This window comes from Serinus canaria, chromosome 4, assembly GCF_022539315.1.
Source record: "Serinus canaria isolate serCan28SL12 chromosome 4, serCan2020, whole genome shotgun sequence".
In the NCBI taxonomy this organism is placed as follows: domain Eukaryota; kingdom Metazoa; phylum Chordata; class Aves; order Passeriformes; family Fringillidae; genus Serinus; species Serinus canaria.
The window spans coordinates 51,169,965-51,181,569 of NC_066317.1; positions in this window are offsets into that span (position 1 = coordinate 51,169,965).

Consider the following 11,605-nt stretch of genomic DNA (forward strand, 5'->3'; position numbering starts at 1 on the left):
TACTGTGTCAATCCATGGCCAACCAGAGGCTCTTACATGGACCCATCAGTAGCAGAAGCTCACTTTCAGAGGGGCCAGGAATTCTGCCATCTTCCAGTCACTGATATTTTAGTCTAGTCCTTAATTAATGTTCATATCAAATTTTTTTTAAAATAATTTTTAGTGATCTGGGATTTACTTGTTAGATGTGAGGGAACTTCTTTTTAACCACTCATGCTTCTTATCCATCACACTGCTCTTTATTCAGTGAGTGACAGGAAAGATATAGATATCTTTTCCTTCTAATTCTGGTTTTGAATAGACCCAAGCTCTTATACTTTAAAGGAAACTATCCAGAATAAAGTTCTCAAACCTGAATAGCCTAATGTGGTTCCACTTGTTCAATATGTAGAGGGAGCTGTCACTTGAAACTCAGGTCTTAGTATGTGTAACACATGGATAGGGAATGAACTAAGATTTTCACTGCTAAACTGAAGAACTTCACCAAGTCTCTGAAGCTATCCTTTCCTGCTGCTCTTTCCACAGCACTGTTATCTTCCAATGTTTCCTGCAACTTCTGAAAGTCACTCTATGCTTAGTGCCTTATTTCCTATCCTTTAGTGCCACCAAATCTCAACACTTTTCAGGACCCTACTGTTCTTTCCTACAAACTTCATTTAACTTTATTTCTTTTCCTTTCTTTCTGAGATGCTCCAGGCAATTTATCCTCAAATGATGAACTCTGCTTGACACCCTGTAGTCCAGTATTTGTACATCATATTGCAGCCCAGTAACTTCAATGGGGTTTTTTTCAGGTAGGTATCTGTGTCCAATTTAAATTCTACTTGCCTAAGGGTTTTCCCTGTTGGAACTGTTATAATCTGTCATGCCTGTACAAGTGACATTTTCTTGTTTAACCTTGACCCATATCCCAGTGAATACAATTTGAGTGATTTTTAAAATATCATCAACTTTCTAATAATATGGTCTGGAATTATTTATAAATCCTTAAACTCTATAAGATATGATGCAGAATTATTGGATGTGACAGGACATCTAAAAGACTTGCCCTTAATTCCTATGCCCTAGAAGCTAAGAAATTCTGAAAAAAAGCTAAGAGATTGAAAATAAAAAGAGGGGTTTGTCACTGACATACACAATATAGGAACGTTGCAAAGATCTCCTTGAAGAAAATAATACATGTAAGCTTTTGAAATTATGGTAACTTTTCTCAGCCTACCTATCACTCCTCCCTTTCTTTTTTTTTCCTTTATCAGACAGACTTCTAACATTTTTTTGGCTTTTTTCTCATGATTTTCACATCTGAGGATCTTTCATGTGAAAAGTTGCGCCAGGCTTTTTTAACTATTATCCTCCCTTCTGATTTTATTTTAAACATTTCTTGATCCTGTATTAAAAAGCACCACTGATTCACAAAAAAAATTCTTTGTGTTATATTCCTCTGTTGGAGACAAGCAAAAAACTTGTCAGTCTTCAGGCATCAGAAGCAAAAACTAAGTGATTCTTAACCTAGCTTGACTGATTTTTTGACCCTCCTAATTATAAACCTTAAATATTAAATATTTGCTGCAAGCTAATCACGTTTATATGACCCTGAAGTAGTAGCACTGTCCTGAGCTTTCTGCCAATATAGAAGATGGATGGTTTTACATTTAATTTATTTATTCAAATTGTTATTCTCTTCCCTTGTGAAATGGAAATAAATGGTATGAAGATTCTCTATCTTGGAGCAAAGTAAAATAAATTATTCTGAGTGTCCTGATATACATTTCCAAGTGTGAAAACTTGCTGGTAAAGCATTTGAGAGACATTGTTGCTGAATTAGATATGATGTGTAAATATTTTTCCCTGTTGAAGGAACCCTTTAGAAAGCCTCACTCCTAAGATATTTTGGGATGTTATTGATTTTAGAGACATTGATATGTTTCTTTATGTTCTCTGCCAAAAAAACTAGTGCAATACCTGAGTAGCTATGGATTTTATCTATAAAAACCTGAATAAGTAAAAGTATATGCCCATCTAAACTATTGCAGCTTTATAATATTTACCAAAAAAAATCTTTGAAGATATATAGCCCACCTTTAAGTTTAATACCTACGAGATTTTGCATTCTGTCACTCTGTGTTTTGGTAGGGACTATGTTCTTTATAGGCTTCTCTTTTATGCCACTTTCATAAACGGATGTTTTCCATAAAATATTCAAACTCTGTTCTGATCAGTAACCTTAATGACACAGGAATCCTTACAATGTGATTTCTAAAAGTAACAAAACCTATTTTCATTCATATTTCTCCATATTTCTCCTATTATATGAGAGTATATAAAAGGCAAAACTACTGTCTATACTTTCCCTGCATATTAATAAGTTCAAAAAATCTATTTTGTGTGAAAGAATTTGGTTTTGAAACAGCTTTATGATATTGCTTGTCTGCATTTTGAATGGTTTAAAAGAAAATAATATCACATGAAAGTAATAATAAAATTCTTGCAAATAAGGTCATATTCCTTTAAGCCTGAAAAGAATTGCTTTTGCATTAAGAAAGACAAAACCAGAATAAATTAATCCATTAAAGCTCATAATGGTGGCCACTTCCAGTCCACTTATGGGTTTAATGGCTTTTAAATGCTCATGCTATGTGGAATTTGTAAAACTATCATAAAATGTAGTGAATATATGTGTCCTCATTAATTAAGTACTTGGAAAAAAGAAAAAAGAAAAACAAGAGTATACTTGTGTTAGGTATACCAAAACATTCTGGAGACTTGATAATTTGATCACCCCAAGTAAATTGAATGTGTTTGGTAGAATTCACAACCTAAAGTAGGATGATTTCATGAAGATACTCAGGAGAAATTCTTTCCCTTATAATTTATCTGTCAAACCTGCATTATTTGATGACAGCACATAATTCCAAAAAATATGAATATTGATATAAAGATTTTGAGTTATGAAGAATCCATTGTTTAAATGCCATTGTTTTTAACACATTTTATTTGCAATAATAATAAAGCCTATTGAAAGCAACTTAGTCTGCAATCAGCGTTATCAAGTCAAATTTCAGGAGATTCCATTGAGTATAAAAGAGGAGTATTAAATACCAAACTTAAATGTGATTCCCTTTTTGCTGCTCCTTACCAGAATTTAGGATACAATTCAGCTTAACTCCAGTTTGAAATCCCCTGGAATTTTTTTGTCAGAATTTCAGGCTCTGTCTAGTTATGTATTTTTGTTGCTAGTGTCAAAGTTCTGTGCCACTGGAGCACATCTAGGCTCATTTTATGCAGCATATAAACTAAACCAAACTTTGATATCTAAAACTGTTGTATGTACAGATTCATGAAACTTCTGGAATTAATACCAAAGCCAATCAGAAGTCCATACTTGAAAAATAAGTTCTCTGAGGTTTAAAGCAGTCTCCACTCAAGGACTGCAAATTGAATTCACTCCTTTTGTTTATGGAGTTTTTTTAAAGGAGCATAATTTTATATTGACATATAAACAAATATACATAGACTTTGCTATCCCTTATTTTACTGCACCCTCATGCAGCTGCATACTGTAGGTTTATTTGACTTTTGAAATTTTATATGTTGTACTTCTTCAATATAATAATGATACTTCTGTGTATCTTACTATTGCCCAGAAACAATGAAAACAAAAATTCTCTGTGCCTTAAACCCCTGCTTCTTCCAATTTCATCATGATTGACATGAATGATTCCATTTTCAACTAAATATCACTAGAAAAGTTCCAGCAGGAAATAGTAGTCTGTGTCCCAGAAGATAGAAGGTTTTCTGGACTCAAAAGGTGCTTAAAAAGGTTGGATTTGCCAGCCAGTATCTTATGTGAGTGTTGAAAATTCATTTTAAGCTAATGATATGCAAAGTGGTCTCGCTAGGAAGTGCAGTTTTCACTCATATAGATTTACAATCTCATTTACTTGTGTAGACTCACTAATCTGATTGTAATCATGTTACTTATCTCTAAATTTTGTGTATGGCAGCTGTACATCAGAAATAATATACAGGTGGGACTATCATATATTAAATCAATTTAATCACATTTAAATATTTCAAGGTTTGGTCTTCTGTAAAAACCTGGTTCTTAAACAAGCACCTTCAAAAAATAACAAACTCATAGTTACATACTTATTTCTAAGCAAGGTTAAAATATTTTAACATTAAAATTGACCTTAAAAATAATATAATTATTGCTCACAATTAAGTAGACTCATCCAGCTGTTCGATTTCTTTGTGATAGAAGAATTGCAATGCTCATTGAATTAAATATATTTTCCCACCTATTCAAGGGGAAATTACAGTCTTTAATTCATTTATAGTTATAATTTGATATTTCACATTCATAGAAACATGAATATATTCTCTCACATGTATTCAGAGCACCTAATTAGATTTCATCTTGATTGGTTACTGGCCAAAGGGACTTGGATCTGGAACCCAGTAAAACTACTTCAATTCCTTGCACAACTTCCAGTGTACCTTAATTTTCTAAGGCATTATCATTTGTAGCAATGAAAATTCTGACAGGCATTCTTCCAGGGGCTGCTGCTGCTTGATATCAGGGTAGTCTTCTGTGGCAGTAAGACAGGTAGTACTTCAGGTGAGACAATCCCCATCTTGGCTGTCAGTCCTTTCTCCATTGTCCATCTTCATGACATTTGCTGTGAGCATCCCATGTCTGGGCCTATGTCTCTGGAATAGTGATAAGTATTGCTTTAAGAATTTATGTCCTTTAAGAGCACTATGTTTAAGAAATATTTTATAGTAAACAGAATGAAATGATTTTGTGAAGAAAAGAATTTACATATTCTCTTCAGAAATTAATAAATGCATTCAATATAACATTGTGTCTATATAAGTAGGTTTTTGCATATCTAAAGCTGAAGGACTTTATATGCCATTTTGTAGTAATATTGATAGAGTTGCCAAATCTAGGATCAAGAGATTAAGGCTGTCACTGGGTACAACCAGTAGCACATGTTCTCAGCAGGCACACACAGTACATGTACACAGCACATGCTACCTTGTGTACAGAGCCAGCCACACTGATCAGCACACGCAGGCACATGCAGCACTTGCACAAGCACAAACACCACCAACACCCTCACCCCATTCCTTTCTCTGGCTGACCAGGATAAAGATCCAATAATGGGAAGAGACACAAGTATATAGTATTCATTTATCCGGTGTGTGGGATCTGCTGCCCCTGGATGCCAATATTCCCACTTGGTAGCATCTGGCCATGCCACCTTGAAGGCCATAGCCCCACTCCAGCTGCAGCTGTTTAGACCTGCACTCACACACCTACATATATGTATCCTTTCAAATGAAGAGGTGCTAGATACACCAGTCCTGAACCTTCCTGCTCCCCTGTTGCCTTTCACCAAGATATTCATGTACCCAAGGAGGTCCCACAGTCAATCAGAGCCCACCTGTGTGTGTGTCTGGTCCCACTTACTCCCCAGTGAGGCTGACCTGATGTTCCTTTGTGATCACACAGACTTGTGCACAAAACCTCATCATTCTTGCAGGTGACCCAGACACAGAGACTCTGGCACTCCGGTCACTGGCTCTTAGACATCCCATACACACACATAAGCACATTAAAAGAGCCCTTCACCCAAGAAAATAGTTAAAATTTAATGAGAAAACAAGATAGACTGTGGTGAGAGAGTGCATGGCATGGTCAGGCAAGGGCACTGCCCAGCACTGTGCAAGTGCAAATCCTCTTCTACTTCCTACACCTATGGAGAACCAGCCTTATGAGGAGCAGCTGAGGGGGCTGGGGTTGTTTAGCCTCAGGGGACACCTAATTGCTTGCTACACCTACCTGAAAGAAAGTTGTAGTAAGGTGGGGATCAGCCTCTTCTCCCAAGTTAAAAATGACAGGACTAGAAGAAAGAGCATAGAGCTGTGCCAGGGAAGGTTTAGTTTGGACATAAGGAAAAAGTCCTTCACTGAGAGGGTTATCCAACATTGGAACAAACTTCCTAGGGAAGTGACTGAGTTGGCATCCTGGAGGTGTTTTAAAAGGTGTGTAGGTATTATGGTTAGGGACATGGCATAGTGGTGGACTTGGAAGTTTTAGGTTATTCCAGCCTAAATTATTTTCTGAGCTACTCCCCAAAACACCTCAGGTACCCTTTCCTCTCCTTTCATCCTTCTCTGAACATCTCATTGTCTTGTAAAATTCCCAAATGTCCTTCTGCTGCATCCCATCACAAGTCCCATACCCCTGTAAGCAACAACCTCCCTTTTAGTCCAAAAAGTAAACCAGAAGGAGAAGCATTAAGAATAGGAAAAAATTCATTATACCTTTAATCTAAAGGTTTTGTGTTGCAAAAGACAAATTATTTGTTAGTAATATAAACTAATACAAAGGGACATTCACCTAGAAAATATAGCTAAATAAAAATAGAGATTGATTATTGAAATTTAAGGATTTATACACAGAGCAATTTGGAAAGTGACTTTAATTAACCTAGGTTTATATTACACAGTAAAGCTAGTAGAGTTAGATCAGTCAAACAGATTGTGGACAGCAATCTCTGTACCTGGCATGCAGGTGGAAGACCCTTGTTGCAGTTATGCCCTCCAGCTGCTCATTATTACCCTTCTGCCAGCAGAACTGGGAGGGCAGTCACCTCCAGCAGAGTGGTTCCTGTGATTGATCCCTCTTCCTCTTCAGGCAAAAGCAGCCAGGTAAACACAAGCAATTTAAATGGTTGGCTTGAGGCTCAGGAAAGACATCCTATTTCACATCTAGCTGTGCTGGTAGCTATTGTTCCTGGTCATCTCTGTGCTGGAGACTATGCCACTCAGGATGTCCAACCAAGCACTAGATATCTCACGACTGCTTCTAAGACAGGCAAGCTGAGATCTATGTATGCACATTTTAAACCCACTTGTTAACCTGTTGGTAGCAGATCTTCTGTTAATCTCAGTTATAAACAGCCTGGTGTGTTTTTCTGTATCATTTGGAAACATCACTGGCTTTGCTCTGAATGTGGATTAGACAGAATTTGCCAGAAACACTTTACCAGCTGAGCTGTGAAAAGGGGTAAGCTACAGCCAGTGAAAAAGGGAGAGCTTGATGCTGCTATATCAGCACCTGCAGAGGTGTCTCTTCATAGCTTTAGGCAGTTAAGAGGGGCAAGAGATGTGATTCCTGATTGTCATAGTTTCGTTCACAAGTGGAGAGGCTTTACAGACACCAATTATAAAGCTTCTTTAGTTCTGTTTGAGCTGAATGATAAAAAGACCTTCTTGAATTGTATAGTGTGCTTTTTCATCTGTGTTAGTATCATGCTGCCAGTAAAACATTTGATGTTGCACCAGATCTCAGGTTCCAAATGTACTACCTGAATGAATGTTCTAAATAAAAGAAAACCTTAGTGAAAGCATTATATAACAAGACATTTTTATTTGCATTCTATTAGCTGCTGGAGCTAATTTTTAAATGTGAGGCTGTTAGGAAGCAATCTGCAGGTATTGCCAAACGTGCCTCCTAATAAACTCCAGACCCTCCAGAATGTAAGGAGCAGCTGTTCAGCTTGATGTGCTTTTAAACAAAGGAAAATGTTTTTCAGGATTAATATAACCTCTATTTTTATTAAGAAAGCAACTTAGAAAGAGAAAGCTGTGTTTGTGATATGTATTGTGAAATCCTAAGTATTTGTGACACACTGAACAAAAAGATAGATTTTTCTAGAACTGAGTGTAAATGCATTAACTATAAATATGTTCATTTTGTAACTGTGTTAAAACTGCTGCTAGTCAGCAGCATTACCTTGCTCTGAAAGGACTTAACAAACCAGACCTTTTAGTGAAGCCTCTTCCAGCCACAGAACCAGGAGAGGCTGGACAGAGGCACGGAGTTCAGCTGCCATGCTGATGTGCAAGAAAGGCCATCCCTTTGGCCAGGTTTTTCAACACCTTAGGTCAGTGTGGTACCACAGTGCACTCCCTGCACTTGCCAGTGGTACAAAGAGGCTGTGACTCCAGTCAGTGATCCTTTGACTCAAAGGAATATCATTCAGTTAAATATACTGAGCATTCCTTTAGCACCACTTCAAAAATTGTAAGAAACTTACATGAGCTGAAGTAAACAAGTAAAGAGGCAAGACGGATACAGTAGGGTAATGGTCAGACATTTTTCTGCTAGGGTTGTAAACAGGAACTTAAGCTGACATCTTCATTGATAAGTTGTGGTGTTTACATGAATGAAATCAAGGTGGTACTTGTAGATTAAAATGCATTGTAACCACACAGTCATTTTGTCATATAGAAATACTCATTTTTTTAAGTTTAGCTTGCTGTGGCATCATTTAGAAAATTCTAGTTTTATTGGTGCTCATGTCCCCATTACAATATAACCACAAATGAAGTCATTTATATCTTGATATCCTTAAATGCATTTCTCTAATAACCCCAAGAGTTGAATGGCAGTGAATTATGATATTGTCCACAAGGGTCCCAGGATGAGGGAAGAGACGAGAAAGTCCTTGAAGATAAGCTACAATAAAAACTTCATATTGAAAATATAAATGCTGAAAAATTTACTGAATTATTTAGTCCTATATACCATTGCTAGTTACATGAGTGTCAGGTTAAATTTTACCACGGTTACTTCAACTTCTGTAGTCTGATGTTAATCTTCGCTCTGTAATCTGTTAAAATCAGAGCCACTATAATTATCTTCCTCATCTCTCATTTCTTCTGTAACACATCAATGAAGAGTCCAGGCATTGATGCCCTCTCCTATAGTGCATTAGATATAAGATCTTCATCTTCTTCAAGACCTTATACAATTTAGACCAAATTTTTGATACCTCTTTATCTTTGCAGCACCACAGATAAAAGTCTTAATGTTCTGTTCTGTCTAGAAATTCTTCTTCAAAATTCAATGCTGATTCAGTTGTATGCACTATACTCCTTATTCCAAATTTTTCTAATTCAAAACTTCAAAAAATATGAAATTCTTCAGTGAAGTTGTTAACAATTATGACAATAAGAGGGAAGAATCCTAGAACTTTATTTAGCTATGTACATTAATGGCTTAATTTCATAAGTAGTGGGCATTCACTGAACAGTCTTCACTGAAGTTTCTAGATGCTGGAAATGAACTTTCCAAATGACAAGCCAGAAGCATTCCATCTCCTTTCTGAGCTTTATTTCATGTATTACACAAATGCAATAGCATCAATTGTATTATTTATCTGTTAATGCTCTTTGCAGCCCTCAGTACAAAATTTCTCTTGAAATGTATTTCAGCATTCATTAATTCTGACAACGGTAGCTCATAGTTGGTATGTCAGTGACAACAAGTCTCATGGACAACTTCTAAATATTGTCCCCTGGGATGACATTCCATTGCATCTTCAGCCTCACTGGAAAGGTCAGTGACACAGATTTGTTTTCAACAATGTAATCCAGTCCAAGAGTGGCAGCCAGACTATTCAGCCTGACAGAGGCAAGGAAGGTTTGAAAAGACTTTTCATTTGTAAATGACAGAAACAAGTCTTACTGGGAATTGCAACCTTTGCCTATCTAGAAACATCTTTGAACGCAATGAATCAGTACTTCTTGATCTGGTTTGAGATGTAGAAGGTGAGATGCTGATGTTTTCCTTAATCATTTCCAGGATAATTAAGCCCAAATATATTCTTATAGAATTGATAATGCCCTCCCAATGATTCTGGCAATAATATATGTATTTAAAATCCTTACATATGGAAACATCACTTACCATTGATAGTCTTTTTAATAGTTTATTTCCCAGCCACATGTTCTAGCAAGAAGAGATTTTTCTTTAACCCCTATTTTATATTATAATTGAAATGTTTCCTTCAGTTGTGAACATTCTGGAACTATATATCCTTGTGTTTAGGCATCGAGTATGTAGATACACAGGCTTCAAGTCTTTCAATCATATGAAGAATATAAATTTATTCCTAGAATAGAGGTTTTTCATATGCTAAAAGCCCTAGTATTATCTTAACTCACGTAAACACAGATGCTCTTCTTATACACATGTGAGCATTTAGGAATGGAAAATTAATTTCTGCCTGTGTTGGTCCTAGTGACTTGTGTGCAAGCATGTACTGCGTGTTCGTGTTCGTGTCTGCCTGCTGGCACTCAAATCCATGGCTGGACCTGGGAGCACAGACCTTCAGCAGCCTCAGCTCTTTTGGGCTAGCAGATTTGGCAGTGCTCTACAATTTCCTTCTTGTCTTTGAAACCTATTCCTCTCACTAATTGTATATAACACTATATAACTCTAATTGACAAATATAACAAACTATAGCTGCTGCAAGCTGAGTTTCTAAATAATGTAGGTAGCTCTATGTGCTTCATGTAAAGCCTTCACCTTCCAAAATCATTTAAAAATATAATAGATACAACCCCCACAACTAAAAAAAAATATCCCAAATATAATTTATGACATAGATTGACAAGATTATTTAAGTATAGGAATTATTTCATTTGTAAAGAAAGAAAATACATGAACATGCATATGAACTGTCTTAAAAGCAGTGAAATTAAAACCCCTTGATGTTACATGAGCTCTTTTCAGTTACTGAGTATGAAGTCATAGAAATAATGTGCTCTAATTCACATTAATCTGTTATGAAAACTTTTAAGCAAAACAGTAATGACTACTATATAGTTAAAAAGAATATAATGAAATTGTTCTTTTTACACTGAAAAAAAATACTGCCTTTTTGCCCTGAATTTATTAAGATTTTGGCTATGAAAAGGGAAGACAAATATTAGGAATTTACTCAAGCATGCTAAAGAATCAGAATCGTCTCCTTTGCATGCAAAGGTCATCACAAGCATGATATTCATGTGAGGCCATGGCAGGAAATTTGGTCATAGTTTAGCAGCACTACATCATAGGTTTTTTTTGTGTTGTTTTTTTTTTTTTTCTTTCCTTTTAAATATCCTTGTTATCACTGTAATAAAAGAATAGAAAAGTAGAGTAGAGTATATGAGCACTTACAGGTCAGATTCCATATTATTTACGTTTTAGACACTGCTTTGCCAAAAATCCTGCACTGGGTGCACCGGTTCCTCTATGAGATGAAAGCAAGGTATTGTTAGGCATATTTTGAAGGTAACTTAAAATTATTACCTTCAAAATATGCCTAACGATATAAAAAAAATAATAATTGCCAAAATAATAATAATTTCCCCATAAGTTTACTTAGAAGTGGCTCATACTGCAGAACACTGATATGCCACCTGTCTTAAGCTCTCATGACCTGTTCTAGTTGTTCAGTGCTGTGGTCTGTATTACATGTTGACTAGCTACACAATAAATGCACTAATTTAAGATTGCTCAAAGGGCTACCATAGTTAAGAAGATTTCCTGTGAATATGAGCAAAAATTTGCCATATGGATTGAAATAAAGTAGGTGAAGAATCTATTCCTGCTCCTGACAGAGCAGAGGCAGCATAGAAATCATGTTCTTACCCCTGTCAGCTGCAGTCACAGATCTCATGTGAGATTGGGCTGTGACTGTTTCTGTTCTATTTAAGTGTAAACTCTGCCCTATTCATTGAAATCCCCTAAAACACT